Source organism: Dreissena polymorpha, chromosome 8 (genome assembly GCF_020536995.1).
Source record: "Dreissena polymorpha isolate Duluth1 chromosome 8, UMN_Dpol_1.0, whole genome shotgun sequence".
Taxonomy (NCBI): domain Eukaryota; kingdom Metazoa; phylum Mollusca; class Bivalvia; order Myida; family Dreissenidae; genus Dreissena; species Dreissena polymorpha.
Window position 1 is genome coordinate 74,382,560 of NC_068362.1, and position 22,049 is coordinate 74,404,608.

Below are 22,049 nucleotides of genomic sequence, written 5' to 3' on the forward strand. Positions count from 1 at the left end.
GTTTACGTTTTTAAGTAATCGTGTAACCGAACAATGCGAATTCCACAACGTTTGATTTCTACTGAATCAAAGAAGTATTCTGTCAAATGTTTATTTCGAATTATTGTTAATCCGAAGTTTTTTTAACGGTCCCGACGACTTCGAAATAAGGGTGTTGAAGTGTAGTTGATACCTGTCGTCCAGTGATATAATTCTAGTGCAATTTATGGTAGGTTATTGTTGAGTCGTGGGTTCTTGTTGAGTCGTTGGTTAATGAGATCGCAGGAAATCCCTTGGTGGAATGTTTGTACCGTGATGCAGTCGTAACAGAAAAAGTTTTGACACAGTCGCCAACGTTTTGCTACTAAAAAATGCGACCAAAATATGCATCCTCCGATAACGGTGTATCGGAATGTCTCTTGATATCGATCATTTTGTTTACATTAAGAACGCGACTCCCGTGATGACGTCACATGCAATTTTATTTCGCTAACGTAAGTATGGTTGAAAAGAAATACAAACACAAACAAAATGAGGAAAAACAGGTATAGCCTCTAAACCTATAGGTTTGTGTACCTTAAACTTCAAAGGCATATATTTCATGAAAAATCATTAGACAATATACCTAAACGTGAAATATGCTTTATGATTTATCTTTTATTTAACAAATAACTACTGAAATATGTTGGTTTTCAGATAATAATAATGTAAACATTCACGTATATTGTCACACAGAAGTACCCTATAAGATCGTGCACCGTTTTTGATGACGTCATTGTAGTAACAGATGTGATTATGAGTTTATTTGTATTAAATATGTGTTGTTTGAGATGAATTTTGTGAATAAACTGTATTGAACAGAATGGTTTAAACAAAACTGGTCTTCATAAAATCTCGAACATGCAGAGTCTGAATTGGGACGCCAAACATCAAGACTGCTTTTCTGACGGATATGTTACTAGTCTTCACTATTTAATGCCTTGTTTAGAAGCTCTGGTGTGTAATTATGGTATTTGGCATAGTGCGTGCTAGGCCTGGAGTTTCAAAAGAGAGAATAGGATATGTGTGATTGTTTTCAAACCACATCAATTGGTTTTAAATCGTGTTGTAATGCAAAGTAAATCATAACAGAGGGTACAATACATATTCAAGACAGGCCTCCAAGGGAAACTACCGTTACAATGTACTCTAAATTATGGAAAAAAATTGTTTTGTATATAAATTGTCAAAATTCTGAGATAAAACTGGTAGCAATAAGTGAATTTCGAACATACACAAATCAGTAAAATGGATTTTAAAAAACATAAAAAATTCAAACAATCAGTTGGGAATATTTGGACTGGATTTCGGGAAAAAAAAAGAAATTTTGCCATTGAGAATCTGCCCCAATAACAGCTATAATATCCGCCCAAAATACCCTGATCCAAAGTTGTTAGCCAGGCCGGCAGTTTAGTCAATGCCATGTCAACAACAACGTCAATGGTTCATGTAGAGACAGTAAGTCTCATGCATTTGCATATGTCTCCTGAGACCAATTGTGAATGGTAACACTTCAGGGCCAAAGTAAAATGTAAGAAAAATCCGGACTCGTCAAGACTATTACTTTATCATTCAACAGGCAATTTTCAATTATCACCAATTGAAGACAATAATTATGTGACACACTGACTGTTACTGTTTTAAAATAATGGTCATTCAAATGAAAGCTCAACTTAAGAGTTTCAATTTTACAATAGAGTGATTGATAATCAAATTTAAATGTTTTAGGCATTGCATCAAAACTTGTGTGCCATTGGTAATTAAAACACATGTCAGTTTTATGTTGTAAAAGTACCCAGGGAAATGGGAATACAGCTGAAATAACTTGCTTCTTCAAAAACAAATATCGTCAATGTATTAAAGGAAATTGAAAAGCTTTCGGGAATTTAAAAAGTTTTTGAAGTGCTATGTTTTGCGAAATTGCTTTGAATACTAAGTATATGAAATTACTTATTCCTTACATCTTCCCATTCATAAGTAGTTAGATTAAGAATTGAAACTGAATTTGATGCATCTTAACTGAATCATTATGAAGTTTGCTAAGAAATTCATTTTTCTTAACTTCTTAATACAAATTATGTTGATAAACACATGTGTTTTCATTCAATATTTTGCTTTGATATGCATGTGCATTATGAAAGATAAACACCTAGATTACACCGTTAGTCTTATGTTGCTGTTTTTGCTCCATTCTGGCTTGTCTGACCCAGTAGACATTTGTGAGGATGTCTCACCACCTTATCAATACAGCCATGCATCTTGCATCAGTATTGATCAGCCCAATCAATAACACAACCTGGATCAGTTACATCTTGCCTCTATGTTAATTGCTTTGTGCTTGTAGTAGCATCAATGTGTGAAAACACATTCTGTAACTTTTATTGCTGGCCTATGAGACATGCATTAATAATTGTGTACATACCTACATGTAAAGCTTTGTTGTCAGGAATGTCCAATTCTTCAGCATGATTGCTACCAAACATAGAATCAAGTAAGTAAAGACAACAATGATAAAACTTCTTAACTTTTACTTTATTTTATCCCTATAAATGTGAAGTTTAATTGCACGTGTAAAAAAAAGTTCCATGCATTTGTGTTCAGCAACAAAAGGCATTTTGATTCTTGTAATTTTCTTTTCTTTTTACCTTTATTCTCCTGCTCAAATGGTGTATATTTTCCCCATAATACAATAACTTAAAATTTCCCCTCTCAATGTTACATGTATCCATACTCTTTATTTCAGAAAATAAGACTGAAAATGTACAGAAATAAATAAAGTTTGAGGCATTTGTTTGTAAATAATCAGCAATGTTTGCAAACAAAGATATCTAATTATAAGCATAAAATTCAAGAAATGTTTCATTACAAAAGAGAGTATGGACTATCACAATGCTAATATAATCAAAGCGCTGAAGGCACTGTAGGTGTTCGCTGTTGTAAAATGTCGTCCTTGATTAGCTTGTGCGCATTTCACAGGCTAATCAGTATGCACAGGTTAATCTTATTTGACATGCATTAAGCCCCGTTTTCCCTGAAAGCAGCCAACATGTACAGATTTCAATGATAAACACTAGACTGGCCAATCTGTCCTACAAGCTGTTAAACACTATTAGTCATATAAACCCTCTGCAGTGTACCAATGGTGAACTATAAACAGGCAAATGTGGTGGCTATCTTTCCTAGCAGACGCTCTATATAGCATTTGTGGTCTGCTGCAATGGGCAGTGGTTGTCTTTCCATACCGTACCTAAGGCTTCTAAGCACATACTGATTTGCAAAATATGGTCGGTAACATTAGTGTGAGCGCTCACACTAAAACAAGATTCCAAATCTATATATAGGTGGTTGATGCCACCATCTGTAGGACCATGCCACACTTTCCTCAACAGTTAAAAAAAGACTGCATCTGAAATAGATGATAAAATATTTGGTCTGCTGAATTATGTACTTTATGCCCCCGATAGGGTGGCATATAGCAGTTGAACTGTCAGTAAGTCAGTATGTCAGTCCGTCCGTCCGAAAACTTAATGGTCATTACTTTTTCAATATTTAACATAGCAACTTGATATTTGGCATGCATGTGCATCTCATGGAGCTGCACATTTTGAGTGGTGAAAGGTGAAGGTCAAGGTCATCCTTCATGTTCAAATGTCTTATATATGGCGTCTGTCCGTCCGTCCGAAAACTTTAACATTGGCCATAACTTTTTCACTATTGAAGATAGCAACTTGATATTTGGCATGCATGTGTATCTCCTGGAGCTGAACATTTTGAGTGGTGAAAGGTGAAGGTGAAGGTCATCCTTCAAAGTCAAATGTCAAATATTCCGTCCGTCGGAAAACTTTAACGTTGGCCATAAGTTTTTAAATATTGAAGATAGCAACTTGATATTTGGCATGCATGTGTATCTCTTGGAGCTGAACATTTTTAGTGGTGAAAGGTCAAGGTCATACTTCAAGGTCAAAGGTCAAAAATAATAAAAATAATTTTCATTTCTCTATTCAATCTCTTACTTACTTCTCATGGAGCTGCAAATTTTGAGTGGTGAAAGGTCAAGGTCATCCTTCAAGGTCAAAGGTCAAACATATGGCTACAAAGCAGTACAATAGGGGGCATTGTGTTTCTGACAAACACATCTCTTGTTTACTATTATTGAACATAAATATCTATTATTGCGTAGTTTAAGTGTTATTATTGTTTGGTTGATGTTGCTTTTTCTGTAATCATGCAAGCCATTGTTAGCGATTCAGCACCCGGCTATATGAACAAGTATGATAGTGATATCTGAATATATGAAAAGAACTCCCCCTCATCCAGACTGATCGAAATTGTTAATTGAAAATTGATTTTCATTCAGACTCTGAATAGTGTGTTGCCTTACCCTCATATTGTTACACAATGACTTACAGTGTACAGCGATTTTTTCCTTCTTTATAAAGTACCAGAAAATAGCACTTTTTCAATTAGGAAAAAACTGCAAATCGCCCAATTGCTGTAAAAAAAATCCCAAATGAACGATTAAAAAAAAAGCAACATTTAGTTAGTTTGCCTATGCAGCTCTATGGCTTGAACCTAAGTAAATGTAATATTGACAACTTAACAACACTTTGTTATCAATTTTAAAATATTTGGGAGCAAAAAAATCAAATACACCAATTTCCATTTTATATGAAGACTTTTATGACGAAAATTTTCCCAATTTCATTTTTTTTTGCGAACAGTTTTTGCCAATCGGGCTTATTGTACTGGTACTTTCCTCATTGGGCGAACAAAAATCGCTGAGTGTAAGAAATAATCCTGCGTGAGAGAACTTTGGGAATAGAAAAGAATAAATTTTTGAATATTGTTGGGTTTTAAAGCATGGCTGGTCTGTAACAGATTGACATGATAGTGGTTTGAATTGATTAACATGTATACAAGGATAAAATGTATATAAATGAATACATTTACATTTATTAACTTTGTATCACTCAAACAAATGAACCATTGATATAAAGCAAATAAATGTATAATAGTGTTCTTGAAAACTGACATGTTCTCTTCTAATTTATAATTACACAATTTTAAATATAAGCATTTCACTATTCACAAATGCAATCAGAGATGACAATAATCATTCAACTGTCTTATAATAATTGCTCAAGTTTTTCTAAGAACATGACCAGAGATGTGAAAAGTCTGTGAATTCATGTAGTGCAAGTCCAATGTAAGTGGCCTAACGTAAGCGTATTGATTTATTAACATAGGGGACATATGAGTCAGAGTGCAAAACTGAAACCACTGAAGTTAAGAATTATCAATTTATGTAAATTAATAAAGGATTTTATTTAAATTTATTAAAATAACAAGGTGATGGGATTACTGACATATTGTTTTTTACAAAGCAAAAAAGGGGTGACAACTTGTTTGGGGACAATTAAACCCCTCAGTTTAAAATCAAATACCTGTTGATTTTACCAAACTAGAATATTATTTGTTAAGTCCCAAGATAAAATCAATACCTAATCTAAAATTATCATTATTACATTTATCAGAGGCTTCAATTTTAGTCATCTTCGTGTTTAACTGCCTGACATTTTAAGAGCTTTTAAAACCTCTATCATCGAAAACTATTTGAAATAAAACAATTACAGTTTTATAATTTGCTCTTCTGTCTTAATTGTAATGTTGATTGTGAATATTACAATGGTTTGGTTTAAAGCGTTGGTTGAAAAGTTGTGTGGCTTACTGTGTTTGTTGATTGATACATGGCTTGAAAGATTTGAATACACGATTGATATATGGCTAGAAAGATTTGAATACACAATTGTTAGATTTTGTGGCATTTGGTAACAATTTAAACATCCCATTGCTCCTATTTATAAAAGATGTAACCTAAGGCAAGTGGTGTATAATAACATTGGTAAGAAACAGGTGACAACTTGGATCAGTGAATATTGGCTGATATATATATTTTTACTTTGATTTGTATGATTATAATTCAATTTGATAAATGTAGACACAGTGTTCAATCATATCTTACCCTGAGTAAGTAAACTAGTATATCGAAGTTGTAAGATGAGAACCCATTTAGAACTTAATCTTATATGTCACTATGTTTAGCTTATTGAAGTACTGTTAATTTTTAAAAACTTTTATTATATCCTATACAAAGTTGCCATGAATCAAAGTGGTTGTTCTTTTACTTACAGTTTGATGTTCGTTTGAGTGGAGTGTAACGGTGGGGAAGAGCTTGATATTGGATTATTTTCTCCTGTCACAGTAAGTCGTAAAAAAAAAACAAACAAGATTTGATACTTTTACAAAATAAATGAAACAGAATATCACATTTTTGATTGCCATTGTTATTTGCTTCTCATGATCCAGTAAAAACAACAGATTGTGTGAAAAGAAAATGTATTTTGAATTGTTTGTTAAACTATTCAAAGAAAAATATTCTGTTACTGACAACACCACATGCAAGTTGCATGGTTTTGTATGAATTGTAATTTTTACAAGGAAAATGAACAGATTATTGTTCAGCTGCATCTCACTTTTGATGCATTCCATAATATCTGCACAAAGCTTTATGTAATTTGTCTGGGCAAATTATGTTACTTTGTATACAAACTCAATTGTCATTTTGCATAAACAATTAGCAGTGTTTTTACAGCCAGAACCGGTCCATAATGTACAAGTCCTAAACTTAAAAATGCATCCATATGCATGTAAATAAAGATAAAAAAAGATAAAAAAAGAAATAACAAAATAAGATAAAAAAATCAAAACACTTCACATATCAAAAATAAACATACATTTATAGCTTCTTCCTTTATTTTTGTCATATTAATACTCAACAGTTGCTGAAGAACAGAACTATAAGTCTATGCTTAAAAATTGGGACAATACAAGAATATATAACAGGATACATTTGAATTAAGAGAGCGTCATGCGATATTGCGGATATACTTCAATAAAATTGGAATAAGATATAAATTCAACCTGGCATAATAATATCAGTATGAATAACTCAGTTTTTTGCCCAGCCTGTTGTAATGTTGGACCACTCACTGTTGAGGTGATTACATTTTGATTTGGAAGAACTCACTATTGCTGGTTCACATTACCACCCCATGCTGGGAGGCTGAATTTTGTTAGATCATTATGTATACAGCATACAGCTTTAGGTGAAATTGCTACTGTAGTATAGAATTTTCTAGCCTACTTTTTATAAAATCATTTTTATGGTCCGAAGGAGGGCATATAGTGATCGCACTGTCCGTCTGTCTGTCTGTCTGCACACTTTGCGTTTAGGTTTCGAAAAATGCTCATAACTTCTATGTTGCTTCAGATGTAACATTCATATTTGGTATGCATGTGTATATGGACAAGGCCTTTCCATACGCACACACAATTCGACCCCTTTGACCTTCACCTTGAAGTTAGGGTCCGCATTTAGGTTTCGAAAAAATGGGTTTAGGTTTCGAAAAATGCTCATAACTTCTATCAAAGCGTTTATCGGGGGCATATGTCACCCTATGGAGACAGCTCTTGTTTGAGATTATCATTTAAAGTTGGTATGTAAATTGTATAATCTAGGTGCTTTAAGACAGTCACATTGTTAATATCTATGTTCATATTGTGACCAAATTGACTCAGATTGACTTGATTTGCAATGTGTTGTGTAGCACTAGCAGAATATTGGCACTTTGTCCTCTTGCTGCAGAACCTAAATTTTCCCCCCATCCAACATGTTTTAATTGTCCTTCAATAGGCCTTCTGTAAACAAAGTGGCAAGGGAGATTTTTGTAGAAAAGAAGACAGTGCAAAATTGAAAGATCACATGGAACAGTAGGAAATTCACCCATATAAATACTTTTAAATTTGCATCTCAGTAAGTTTAGTTATAGAATTTAAGAAATAAATCATGTTTAGTTCAACTAGGTGTATATACCCATGTATATTCTTTTTAAGTACATCTGGTTGTCCAAATTCAGTAAACATAATTTCTTTCTTTGATCTTCTCTTAAATCACCCTGTGACATGTTACAAAGTAATAAGAGTTCACAATAACTGTTTCCAAGCAAGAGGCATCCCGTTTCTTCATGTAATACGTCTTAATGCTGAAAGTAAAAAACAACAACAACATGTAAATACATGGCTTGAAATTCCACAGATTTTTTGTTGTAAAAATAAAGCATACATAGCAAAAATATAGTTTCATGGTGTGTATGATAAGATATGTTACTGCAAATTGGTTGTTTGTAACCTTCCCAGCATACATAATTGAGGACTTCATAAGCAGATAGAAATCTTCTCAGCTGGTACAATGTATAGGCATTGCAGTACTGCTCATCAGCCCTCAAATCTCATGTTGTAAAGTAAAAAAGCTCATGTTGATAAGTCGGTAGTAACTGCAAGATGCTTGAGGTGGTATGCTTGCATTCCATCATATTACATGTACCACCTTAATGTTGCCATTATTGTTGGTTATGCAAGGCTTCAGGTGAAATATTGGGTCATGAATTGGTGTTTGATAAAACTCAATCACCCATGCTTCCTATACAAGAAGTATTGTATGAAGAACTTTAAGGTAAACAAATAAAAATTCTTTGAACTTTGTACAATTTTAGATGCACTCTTTTTCATTTATGATCATTTAATATGATATTTTGCATTTATTGTTGAAACCATGTTGTAAACTTATAGTTAATGATAACTTTTGGCTGCTAAAGACATAACAGAGGACCCTTGAAACTGAAAATGAATTATACTTCAATAATATTATATGCGATACTATTTCTAAATGGGTTTGTAAGCTTATATCAAAATGCATAAAGCCACATTTGCTAATAGCATTTTAATCTGTGTATTAGTTTTCAATGTTGCCTGCACCCTATTCAATAGTATTCGAGCTAGTTAAAAGAGATGGAAACGACCGGTTTTATTCCCGTTTTATTGCCAGCACCATATATGATCTTGTGAGTTGAGATTATAAATCAAGTGTCTAGGCAGCCTTTCAGTTCGGCTTGGGGATCAATGTGTGCAACAGTTGATTGTTTTGCATTCTGATTATGATAGCAGGAATTTCCTGTACAATTTAATCATAATCATGTCGTCTGGAAAATTGTAGATCACTTGCAAGTTAGTGTATCACTTTTTGTTTAGGTAACAAATTGAGCTCTAACAAGATGTTCTGACAGTTGTGAATAAAAAAAGCTGATGGTACAGAGTGATTTAAGCCTCAAACTCAATTAGACCTACTCTGAAGTACTTACCACTTAAATTTGTAATGCTGGAACCACTTAATTTAGTTCTTGTTAGGACATCAATTAAAAAATCCTGCCACATTGTATTACAACTTTGGTAATAATTATGCTTTTATTCAGTGGGTGATGGTCCCCATATGTATTTTAAATCAACAGAATTCCATCCTGGAATCTCTCAACATTATCTGATGTGTTATCTGGTTACCCCCTGATATCTGGCCCTACAGTCTGCAACAATATACCCATGCTGTTGCCATGGTATTTTATGTATCATCCTTATCAACAGTCAAGGTCGACAGACTGCATGAATTCAGGGCTTTCCCATGATATGGGCCTTGATCTTCTTGTCCTATCTGGGTGGATTACATGTACCATAATTATGTGTGCTCCAAATTCAATACACTTGACTTCTTATAATTGGAAATTATGTAATTAATGTGTAAGTATGCTATGGTAAAATGTTGAAAAAAGTTTGAATTTAACAGTGCTTTTTGTTATGCCCCCCTTCGAAGAAGAGGGGGTAAATTGTTTTGCACATGTCGGTTGGTCCGTCTGTCGGTCCGTCCACCAGATGGTTTCCGGGTGATAACTCAAGAACGCTTAGGCCTAGGATCATGAAACTTAATAGGTACATTGATCATGACTGGCAGATGACCCCTATTGATTTTCAGGTCACTAGGTCAAAGGTCAAGGTCAAAGTGACTTGAAATTGTAAAATGGTTTCCAGATGATAAGTCAAGAATGCTAAGGCCTAGGATCATGAAACATCAAAGATTCATTGATTATGACTGGCAGATGACCCCTATTGATTTTCAGTTCACTAGGTCAAAGGTCAAGGTCACAGTGACTCGAAACAGTAAAATGGTTTCTGGATGATAACTCAAGGATGCTTATGCCTAGGATCATGAAACTTAATAGGTACATTGATCATGACTGGCAGATGACCCCTATTGATTTTCAGGTCACTAGGTCAAAGGTCAAGGTCACAGTGACTCGAAACAGTAAAATGGTGTCCTGATGAGACTCAAGAATAATTAGGTCACTAAGTAAAAGGTCAAGGTCACTGTGACAAAAAACGTATTCACACAATGGCTGCCACTACAACTGACAGCCCATATGGGGGGCATGCATGTTTTACAAACAGCCCTTGTTTGAATATTAATGAACTATATTGTTACTTTGTATTTTTTGCATTATTAATTAACATGTAAATAATTAGGTTGTACAGACAGTGATGGCATAATGATGCATGGTATGTTATGTCAGTAGTGGAAGTATAGGAACCCATAAATCTTGTTTGGAGGCAAGTATCCTTGTAATGTTTGCTGAGGTGAAGCAGCAGATGTTCAAAGAAATTCTTTGCTGAGGTCAGGGTTCTTGAAAACACTGTATTACAAACAAGAGGAACATTTCCCAGCTGTTACAGAGTAAAAGGAAGAGAGACTTGCATTCCAATTCATACTGTATCAGAATATGGTGGGGGATATAATTATATTGGCCATGCTATTGGAAAATGGAGTGTAATGGATATGCGGATAATGTCATTCCAGATTAGCAGACTGCAAAGGCTAATCTGGGACAATATTACAAGCATCTAACCCCATTTTCTTAGAGTGATGTTCTATTAGATATTCAAGTTCATACTGTATACAAATATCAGGGATATATATCTCATATTCAGAGTTTTATGGCAGACTCTGCTTTCTGGGAGGTTTTATCTTCTCAAATAATGTACAAGCATCCAGTAACACCCTCTACATGTTTTCTCTATCCCTGGAGGATGTTGTCAGTACATATACATGATAATACTGCCCAGCTATAGATAGCTGTGCTCTTCCAGTTATCAGCTATTTTCAGTTCTGAGCATGATTTCCCAGCAATCCGGTCAACACAGACCAAGAAATAGATATTGTTTGGGGGTCTTGCAATTATCTAACACTGAAAATAACTATTAGCTTGAGATCGTAAGACAAACTTCTTGCAGAATAATGAATAGAGAAGGTATATCAAAAGTCACTTTGTAAGGGAATGATACATAATAGTATTAATCTTTTCTAAATTGGATACCATGAATCATAACTCAAATGTGCATGTAAATGAGGTAAAATGTTTATAAAGACGGTAACTTAATCAAAATGAAGTCCATAAAACGTTTTATAGTCTCTTTTCATGGAATAAGATCTGTAATGTATAAGAGTTTTTAATACGAAGTCACTTTTTTAGCCTCAAATGAATGCCATTTAAAAAATATTATATTTGGTTACTTATACTTGTGACAACAACCACAACAAGAAGAAGAAAGTTCAATATTCATAGAGGCATCCATTGCTTAATGTACATGCTTAGGATAACAAACATCCATACTGCTACTGGCTGTAGCTTGCTGGCTGACAGGCAGGCTGTTGGAGTGAGGAATGCATATTAAAGATATTGAACCAGTCTGGATTTCAGCAGGGATATGTGAGTGTATGTGTGTATAGGACACAGTCTACCACCTCATGTGAACCTGTGTACAGACGATGATCATCACTGGATTTTGTGCAAATATTTGAATATTTGAATAATCAAGTGGATTTATTGGTTAAATGATAAATTTCAATATTAAATATTTGATATTGGCCTTTAAATATCTGCGGCTAAGAAACTTGTTCAGGTTTGTAGATTTGTGCTTGGTTTGGAAAAGATTAGACAGTCATGTCTTAAGTCCAATGTAAATGAAATTTGTCATAAAGTGGGAATAGAATAATGCTTTATTAACAACAATTTCTGTTTGTAATTGTCTAAACAGACTTTGGTGATTTGTTTTTGTTTATATATTAAAATAATTTTGTTAAACAAGTCTCTTCTGTGGTTTACTTCATTAATATTTCAGTTCATGTCGTAAAAATTGAAAATTACTCGAGTGGTTATGTTAAATTGAATGTCAGTCCTCACTTATGAAATGCGTGGTTATTTTTATGTTCAACAGCGCTAGATAAATTCAGTGGAGTGTAACCAACATTTTGAAAGCGATTGCAATCAAGCAAGATAAAGTTGGATCACAGTTGAATGTCCTTGACTCTCATTACTGTTTGCTTGTGGATGAGTCAAGGTGTGTTGGATTTTAATAAACCTGCAGAGACTTGGATTAATGTTAAAACTTAATATTGTAAAGGAGTAACTTGTCCTACGATTACAAGATTACAATCAACAGGTTCCAGCTTTCGATTTTAAACAGGTAAAGAGGTTTAATGAATTAGTCTTAAGTATTGTGATGAAATGTTTTGCAATAAAATTGACTGATGTGAATTTCATTACCAAAAGCGCTTGATGTTTCAAAGCTTTTTGTAGATCCATGAAAGACGTATTTGTATAATTTGTCATTTTTGTGATGTATTATTTTTGTACTAATTTAAATGTTTAATGATAAATTGTTGCTTAATGGTATGACAATAGTTCTAAACAAAAAAGTATTTTAACATAATTAAGTGGCATTTTTTTGCTTAAAAAAGCATAAACCAGGAAACAGTTATTAAACAAAACCCAAGAAGAGTCAGTGAAAGTCGCAGTCTTACCAAACATGCCAGAATTCTTAATTTATTACTGAGAATAAGAAAACATAACCCATCTACACTTACATATCTGATTTGAGAAAGCAGCCATTCAAAATGTCTTACTAAGGGCTTAATGTTGATCACTGCAATAAATATTCAAACTTTCCGTCATATTTAATTTACTTATTATGAATAATCCAAGCATCGCCTGTGGAAATCAAACTTTTAGCAGTTCATAATATGTTCTATGCAAAAGTACTGATAATAAAAGTTAAAACAAGCAAATGGTAATATTTGCTATTCAAGATGAATGGCAGTTAATCCTTTAAAATAGCTGCGGAGGCCTTGACAGTTTTTTGTGCCAAATCCCTTATCGCTCAATAAAAGGCTTAATGTAGAGTTTTCACAATGCATTGAAACAGTCATCACATGAAGCTTTATGCAAGGTACTTGTGCAGTATGGTATTGAAGAACAGAACATTCATTATTGATCAGCTTTCTTGTGAGGAAACCCAACATAATCCAGTGAGTCAGCTAGTTCAGTTTGGTTTATTTCAGTTTGATTTTTGGCCATTTTCAACAGTATTTCAGTCGTATCACGGCGGTCAGTTTAACAGCTCACTCTGTCCTGGAATATCTGGTTCTAGCAGAACTAAGTGCACATTCATGTACTTATGCTATTAACTGACAACTGCCCCACCCGAATCATATCTAGGGGGAGAATGGTGATAGAAGGGATTTTATGACCAGTTCTCAATCAAGTCATGTGGCCTGGCTGGGGATGGAACCCAGGATCTTCAGATTTCTGGTCCAGTTCTCTACCAACTGAGCTAGTCAGTGTGCTGAGTCAGCCAGTGAATGGTACCAAGGATCATGAGCTTCACGATGGTTCTTTAACCCACGTATGCCTAGTGGACTCTCCCATCCTTCTAAATTGGATCAATTTATTTCCAAAATTAGGGATGTCTAGTATATTTATTTCTATATTTAGAATATTTCTTACAGAAATTCCTTTAAGCAAACAGCGCAGACCCTGATGAGAGGCTGCATCATGCGGCGTCTCATCTGGGTCTACGCTGTTTGCAAAGGCCTTTTTTCTAGACGCTAGGCATAAATGGGTCAAGGCATAGGCTAGTGACATTTTCAATGCATTGCTTTGTTTACACAGAGGTTTAAAACCCTTTTAGACTTGTAACAGTAGACTCAATATTCTAATGATAAGGAAAAAGAATTTTTTTAAATTTAGAATAAGGCAGTTGGGAATTAATTAGTGTACTTGAATGCATATCAGGGGTTCTCCAAATGACTGCAGGGCACTCAAATCTATCTGGTACATGTAGATTATCAAGTGTGAAAGTCCGGTGTAGGTGCATGCTAACATAATTATGAAACTTTCTTAGTGTATAATCTGCAATCCTGCTATCCATATCAAAAGCCATTCTTAGTTAAAACAATCACCTTAGTTTTGTGTATTTAAAGTTTCCATTGATCTTTCGTGTTCATACTGATAAGTGTTTTGCTCTTAATTATAAATATTTTGATGAATCTTAACGAGCTCACTAAGTGTTTATGGCATCAGTTGTAAGAACTTTCTTCAAAACGTTATATGAAATCATCAACAGTTTATTATGCTCCCCCAAAAATTTTTTTGGGGAGCATATAGTCGCTCTTCGTCTGTCCGTCCTTGTGTCCGTCCGTGCACAATTTTTGTCCGGGCTATATCTCAGCAACTAATGACCGGAATTTAATGAAACTTTATGGGAAGCTTCACTACCAAGAGGAGATGTGTATATTATCAGCGGGTTCTGGTCGGATGATTTTTCACAGAGTTATGGCCCTTTGAAATTTTCCATTAACTGTACATATAGTGCAATTCTTGTCTGGGCTATTTCTCAGCAACTAATGACCGGAATTCAATGAAACTTTATGGGAAGCTTCACTACCAAGAGGAGATGTGTATATTATCAGCGGGTTCTGGTCGGATAATTTTTCACAGAGTAATGGCCCTTTGAAATTTTCCATTAACTGTACATATAGTGCAATTCTTGTCCGGGCTATTTCTCAGCAACTAATGACCGGAATTCAATGAAACTTTATGGGAAGCTTCACTACCAAGAGGAGATGTGCATATTATCAGCGGGTTCTGATCGGATGATTTTTCACAGAGTTATGGCCCTTTGAAATTTTATATAAAAAAATTCTTGTCCCCCCAACTACATGTACTGTGCCCTCAAGACATTTCCTTTTATCTGAATATATAGTGCAATATTGTGACAAAAAAAAACCTTTGGGAGCATCACTCGTCTCCGACGGTTTCTTGTTGCTTTCTTGTTTTGTTTTATTTTCCACTTTTCAGCGGAAGTGCCTTTTTGTGAAGTTACTTGTTACTAGCAAATACACAGAAATAAGTACAGCCCAAAAATCATAAAGCAAAATAAGAACTGCTTAAATATCTATTTCTTTTACTGAATGACAATAGCCTATATGCTTGCTACAAGTTTACCATGTGGTTACAGCTTTTTAGTCCATGTATCAAACATTTTGCAGCAGCACTTCATAATTATTGATAATGACATGAACGCCCAATAATAGCATGCTGTTTGAATTATGAGCAATAACTGAAGGAATTCATACATCTAATGTCTATACATTATTGTGTGCAGAAAAATATTAACTAAGTGTTGCATTAGACATTGTACATTGCTGAATTCACTGTTGATTCTATAGTAGTAAGCAAAATTGACCAATTATACCCCCCCTCACAGGGAGGGGGGTATATACAGTACACTCCACGCGTTTTCCCCAAAAAACGCGCTCCCTCCGCGGTTTTTTCTGCTAGCGAGTGTTCATGCGGCGTTGAGAGAGCGAGGTGAACTGGATAAAACGCTGGGCGATACGCCGCATTCGCTAATTCCTGCGGCGTGTATTACTTTAGCCTAGTCAGTAAATGCAGACAATTTCCGTTCTTATCAGTGACCGCCGCGCAACGTCGCGTTAGCAGTGTGCTACTGGGCATGCCAAAAAATAAAAACATTGTTATAATAAATTGTTTAAATACTGTAGTACATGTATAAAAAAGATAATTGTATAGAAAATTAATATGTATAAAAATTATGTTTTTTAATTCACAGGTACGTCTACAATATGAATGAATATAAGACATTTGACAAATTAATATTTAAATCATAACACATATAAGACAAGAATAAATGTTCCATAAATTTCCAAACGAGAATGATAATTAGTAATCCGAAACACACTACGATTTTTAATGTTAACACGACGTTTACAAATGCTTCCAATATACAGTCATCATGTATACTTCCCGACAAAAGCGCGCGAAAATTATGCTGCAATGTACAAGGTATACTCCTGCAAAGCATGCGTGTATTGATATTTTTTATACAAACTTTATAGCGCAGAGAACATTGAATTTTGTTGATTTCGGTTAAAAGTTTCTTTGGTATTTTTTAACAAAATTATATCGCGAATAAGTTGATATTTCCTCCAAAATAATTTCAAATCATACACGCCGAATCTTTATCGTTACGGTATTTTAGTAGAGCAGAGACTCTGAGAAGAGTAATTATTTTAACAGTAATTATACTGTAAACTGATCAAAGAAGACATCTGGGCGGAACTGGATTTTAAGTGTTTGTCGTTATGAAAACACGCAAAGCTTGTCTACTGACCTATTGTGTTGACTGCTGTCTGCGGTGTTTTGACAAAAGGGATTAACATGTGTGAGTGTCACTCTGACGATTTGGTCCATAATTACTGGTAAACATTGTTTTGAATGTCGACGCAACAAGAATACAACTGTGAATATTAAATGCAACTATCAACTCAATATAAGTTACCACCTTCTTTTAGCAATCAATGGAACAACCTAACTTCAAAGAGAAAATAAATGCATTAGCGGGCAGAGAATTGACTTTGTTCCGACAATTAAAACCATTCCTTATGCATTCGTTGAACGTGTTTACTTGAGTAAGTTATGCCTTTAGACAGGAAAAGGCTTTTCTTTGATTACGTCAAACTGTCAATTCACACAGATTTGCGAGATTTTTAGGGTCCTTGGTCATTTGTTTACATGTTCAGTATAGAAAATCACCTGCTAACATGAAAACTTTGGATTAAATTATCAAAATAAAAACAATGTTGCAAACTGTGTTTATATTAATTGGTAAGTATTAGTTAAAAGACGACGTTTTGTTTGTCGTAAATCAACGAGTTTTCTATACAACAACAACTACTTCTACAACCACGTCGGGATCGATCTATCTTGGTTGTTTTTTTTTAATTGTAAATATTATACTACATGTACATGTATGTACTTGTAATAAATGTAATTTTATTTGAAAATCAGGAAGTCAAACAAAATTAAATTGATCGTTATATCGTAAAATGCGGAGTTTCCCCCGCGTTGCCAACGCGGAGGGCTGTCACGTCGGCTTATCAGTTTTGCCGATCGTTAACCGCCCCGTCCAAAATCATGCAAACGTCGCGCGTCTGGCGGGATTTTCTTAATCTCCCTCCAGGTCAATCACCGCGGAGTATGGAGGAAATTGGGGAAAACGCGTGGAGTGTACTGTAAGAGTCACTCTGTCTGTGGTAAATCCCTGGCCATGTCAGGTTTGCACAATATGATGGTACACACGGTTTGTAGTGACCATACAGCTTTCAGTAAAAATTATCAGGAAAGTACAGTTGTTTTTGAGTCCTCACATAATGCAGGACCTTTCAAATTTCAACATACACATATTCCATATTTTATCATCTTGAAGTGTAGTTATGCAAGACACTTCATCTCATGTTGATTGACACATTCCTGAGTTATATGCCCTTGAACATTGCTGACAAAGCGGTGCTGGGGTATATTCACGCTTTTGACATATAAAGGTTGTGTAAGTTAATAGTGTTACCATAAACATGAGTAAATGTTTATAATTTCTTTTTGTTTCACATCACTTTCCACTTTTAACAGGATGTTCATTGCAAAAATAATTTAACAGGACTTAGCATTTACATATGCAGTACATTGTTATGTATTAAACTAAGTAAATTAAGTTACGCCTTCATTTCTGTTTTATTTCTCTTTTTTTATGATGAATTATGAGTAAGGAAGCTATAAATCATGTTTCAACACTCTGCACAAGTTAAACTTCATAAAGACTCCCTTTCATTAAGGGAATTATAATTATGCTAGTTAAGTTCCTTGTCATTTCAGACATGCTGGATAAGGAAGTGAAAAAGTACATGACACCTTCCAAATTATGAATGTGCACTGCATGTGCACTGTGTTCTAGTTATTTTTATGCACACAAATTTATGAACATAGCTTCCACATTTGCGGGGTCCCAAGTTCGATCTCTTCCCTGATGCTTCTATTAATATGTTACTTCTTCCTTCAATCATTATCAAATCATTCTTAAGGTATGAAGTATCTATTATAAGATATTAAAGATACTCGTGCTTTAAAATTGCAATCATGTTTTTTGCATTGCATTGTAGCCGCTAGACTGTGTCTTGGGGGGACCAATCTGTAACGATGACAGCAGGTTATAATTTGACTTAATAATTAGTACAAAGATATTTGATGGTGTAGAAATGGACTTCAACTTCATATGCATTGATAAGATCATGAAGTTGCTTTTAGGAAATAAACTAAATTGCTTTCACATGTTTTTCCATTTATTGACAGTGTTGACCTAATAATGCATGGTTCACTGGCTTTATGTTGCTACTTAATGTTGCTTATTTCAATGACTGTAATCGTATCTGTAAGACCATCATAAAAGTGAAGGCTGTAATATTTGGTCATATTTGGTTTTAGTTTGTGTAATAGTCTGGGAAGAAAGGATTGTTTACTTAGAGCAGTGTTAGCACTAATTGAATCTCCATTTTCATTTTCAAATTTATGAACAAATTTGGTAACGTTAACTCATCATTCTAAAAATCCAATAATTCCTATGTCATGTTTTGAGACAGCCTTTGTATTTATATATGCATATCTTAAAAAAATGTATATCTCATCATTTACAAAATAATTCAAACAAAACCTGACTGCAATATTTCAGTGAAAACTCTGCCCTGCCTATCATGTTCTTATTTGATATATCTCTCTGACTCATATATTGTATTTGAAGGACATTAAATCCACTGAACACCAAAGCATCTTAACTGATCGTGTTACTTATGTTTCTTTTCAAATTCAGAGTCACATGTTATCCTATTTTGACATCTCTTTCATATGCTTTTGAAGAGCATTACATTTATCAATGAAGAGAAGAAAATGAAAATATCAAGATACAAGTTACTTTAAACTGTATAATCTCGCAATCAAACCAGAAATTATTATAAAGCACATTTAACAAACCTCATTGTAGTTCAAAATTTTAATGAAACAGCTTCAATTGAACTAAGCATCAATTATTCAAAATATGAAAAACATTACTTTGAAAACTGTGTGTAATTCATTAATTGAGCTTTATTTATTTAATTAATTTGTTTCTTTGCTAAATGCTTAATTATTATCTCTTTTTTATTGTCCTCTAACTGGCTAAGCTGTCTGGCATACATCATGGTATCAACTTTCAAAAAAATGTCCATTCCAGACATGGTGGATAAGGCTGCAGATAAATACAATGTAGTTAATAACACAAGTACTGGTCTGTAATTTAACCAGGTGAAATGTCTGGCATACCTAAGGGTTTATATGGGGGATAAGATATTTCATTGATTACACTATGAGGCCGATACCAGGTGATTATGCTATCCGGCCAGTTGGTATTAATTCTGAAAGTTCATTATGAGTGATTAGCTGCTAAGCCATGTATTGGCTGAGTGAGATGTTCAATGTGTATTTTGTAAGTCAGGCTGAGATGTTCAATGTATGGTTTATGAGTCCGGCTGAGCTGTTCAATGTGTATTTTTTTAGTCAGGCTGAGCTGTTCAATGTGTATTTTGTGAGTCAGGTTGAGCTGTTCAATTTGTATTTTGTGAGTCAGGCTGAGCTGTTCAATGTGTTTTTGTGAGTCAGGCTGAGATGTTCAATGTGTATTTTGTGAGTCAGGCTGAGCTTTTCAATGTGTTTTTGTGAGTCAGGCTGAGATGTTCAATGTGTATTTTGTGAGTCAGGCTGAGATGTTCAATGTGTATTTTGTGAGCCAGGCTGAGATGTTCAATGTGTATTTTGTGAGTCAGACTGAGATGTTCAATGTGTATTTTGTGAGTTAGTCGGAGATGTTCAATGTGTATTTTGTGAGTCAGGCTGAGATGTTCAATGTGTATTTTGTGAGTCAGGCTGAGATGTTCTATGTGTATTTTTGTGAGTCAGGCTGAGATGTTCAATGTGTTTTTTGTGAGTCAGGCTGAGATGTTCAATGTGTATTTTGTGAGTCAGGCTGTGCTTTTCAATATGTATTTTGTCATTCAGGCTGAGATGTTTTTACATGTAAGATACCAAAATGTTGCCAGAAAAAATATATGTATAAGAAAAAAAAGACCATTACTGTTGCCTGAAAATATATATGTATAAGAAAAAAAAGAACAATACTATTGCCTGAAAGTTACTATGCATACACAAAAAGAAGAACAATACTAAAACATTTAATGAAATCAGTTTCTTTTATATGGCTTCCTTAAATGAATGCACAATTGCATGTTTGAATTAGTTACTAAATAATGTAATTTGATATCACTTTGATTCAATTATATCAATTAACATTGTCAGTGAGCTCTGCCTATTGATTGCTTCCGAATGTACTTATGTGTGCTCACAATTAAGTGAATGATCTGTGTTAATTGATAGGGAAGTGTGGACCGTTGTGTGTATAAGTGCTTCTGCACTTGCTCTTATTCTTAAGAAGGATAGCTGCAGTCAGTTGTTTAAACAATGCAGCTGCTATTTAACATCTATAGCAAATCGGTCAGGTTTTAGATGGTGTTCCATTTTTGTGCCACCCTGTTTGGTCCCCTCAATCTGTCCTATGTTAACCTGATTAATCAAGCTTTTCAAATTCAGATGTTTTCCACAATGATGACACCATAAGGATACTGCAACTCACCAGTGATACCCATAACTTTACCTCAGAGGTCAACATGACCCTTGGAGGTCAGAGGTCAACTTTGGCAAAAAAACTGCTTGTCTGGAATGAAACTTAGACATTCATCAGGCTATTTAAAAATAACTTTCCACAAATCTCCATCATAATGAGTAGCCATGATTCATGTAACACTCTGCTCCATACCTCAAAGGTCAAGGTTTCTCTTATAGGTCAAATGCAACATTTTGTCATAGAAAAGCTTTTTTCAGATTTTAATGTTTCATTCATCAAGCAATTTTAATGCTAAACCATAAATGTCGGCCATGTTAAAGGGAACTTGCCAGTAGAATCTGTCTTCCTTCCTCAATGTTCAAGATCAGTCTTAAAGGTTAAGTTTGGCTACAAAGCAGCTTGTCAAGACTGTAACTTAATAATTGTTCATTGGATTGTAAAATAGATAACCACATATGCTCATTAAAGGGACTGTCAACCACGACGACCAAGAAAAGAAAAGTTGTAAAATACAGTATTGTTTTACAATCATTAGTTGATATTGATTAAAATATAACGACTGGTATATTACATTACTTGCAAACAGTTGTTAAGTTTTCATATTTTCAGTATATTCGGTATCAAATTTTACTGGGTATGTCTACCAGGTAACTTATACCAGTTAACTATAAATGACGCCAGTATATTGATCATCGTCAGGTGGTAAACCCAGGAATGCAAATAGTGCATGCGTAGTGAATTGTATATATATTTAATATATAAAATGATCAATCTACTTGCGTTATTTATAGTGTGCATATTGTTATGTCACCTATTTTCGCGATGTACTTTCGATTTCTCATCGCAAAATTTTATTCCTGAATATACTGAAAATATGAACTTTTTTCAAGTAAATTAATATACCAGTTGTGAAATTTTAATCAATATAAACTAATAATTGTAAAAAAATACGGTATTTTAGAACTTTTATTTATTTCGTCATTGGTGGTTGACAGTCCCTTTAAGTTGAGACTGCATTTCATGTTTAAAGATTGTCTGTCTACCTCAAAGGTTAAGGTAACACATAAATGTTGAATACTTAATAGATGTAAACTGCTTGTCCCTCGCCATAGGCGGAGGGATATTGTTAAACCCCGCCATAGGCGGAGGGATATTGTTTTGGCGTTGTCTGTCCTTTTGTCCGTCTTTCC

At 34.3% G+C, this 22,049-nt stretch overlaps 1 protein-coding gene across 18 annotated transcripts in view; it reads left to right on the forward strand.

Annotated features, from left to right (window-relative positions):
- The window catches only part of LOC127841975 (gamma-adducin-like), an 89,522-nt gene that overhangs the window by 3,102 nt on the left and 64,371 nt on the right, over nucleotides 1-22,049 (forward strand). For 16 of the 18 annotated variants that reach the window (XM_052371185.1, XM_052371191.1, XM_052371193.1 and 13 more), the window contains exon 2: nucleotides 6,210-6,279. The exons of 1 other annotated variant lie outside the window; for it this stretch is intronic. The gene's annotated coding sequence lies outside the window, so the exon portion shown is untranslated. Of the gene's footprint in view, nucleotides 1-6,209; nucleotides 6,280-11,725; nucleotides 11,920-12,234; nucleotides 12,484-22,049 lie in introns of those variants that run through there. One more of the 18 variants, XM_052371186.1, reaches the window with a different exon arrangement.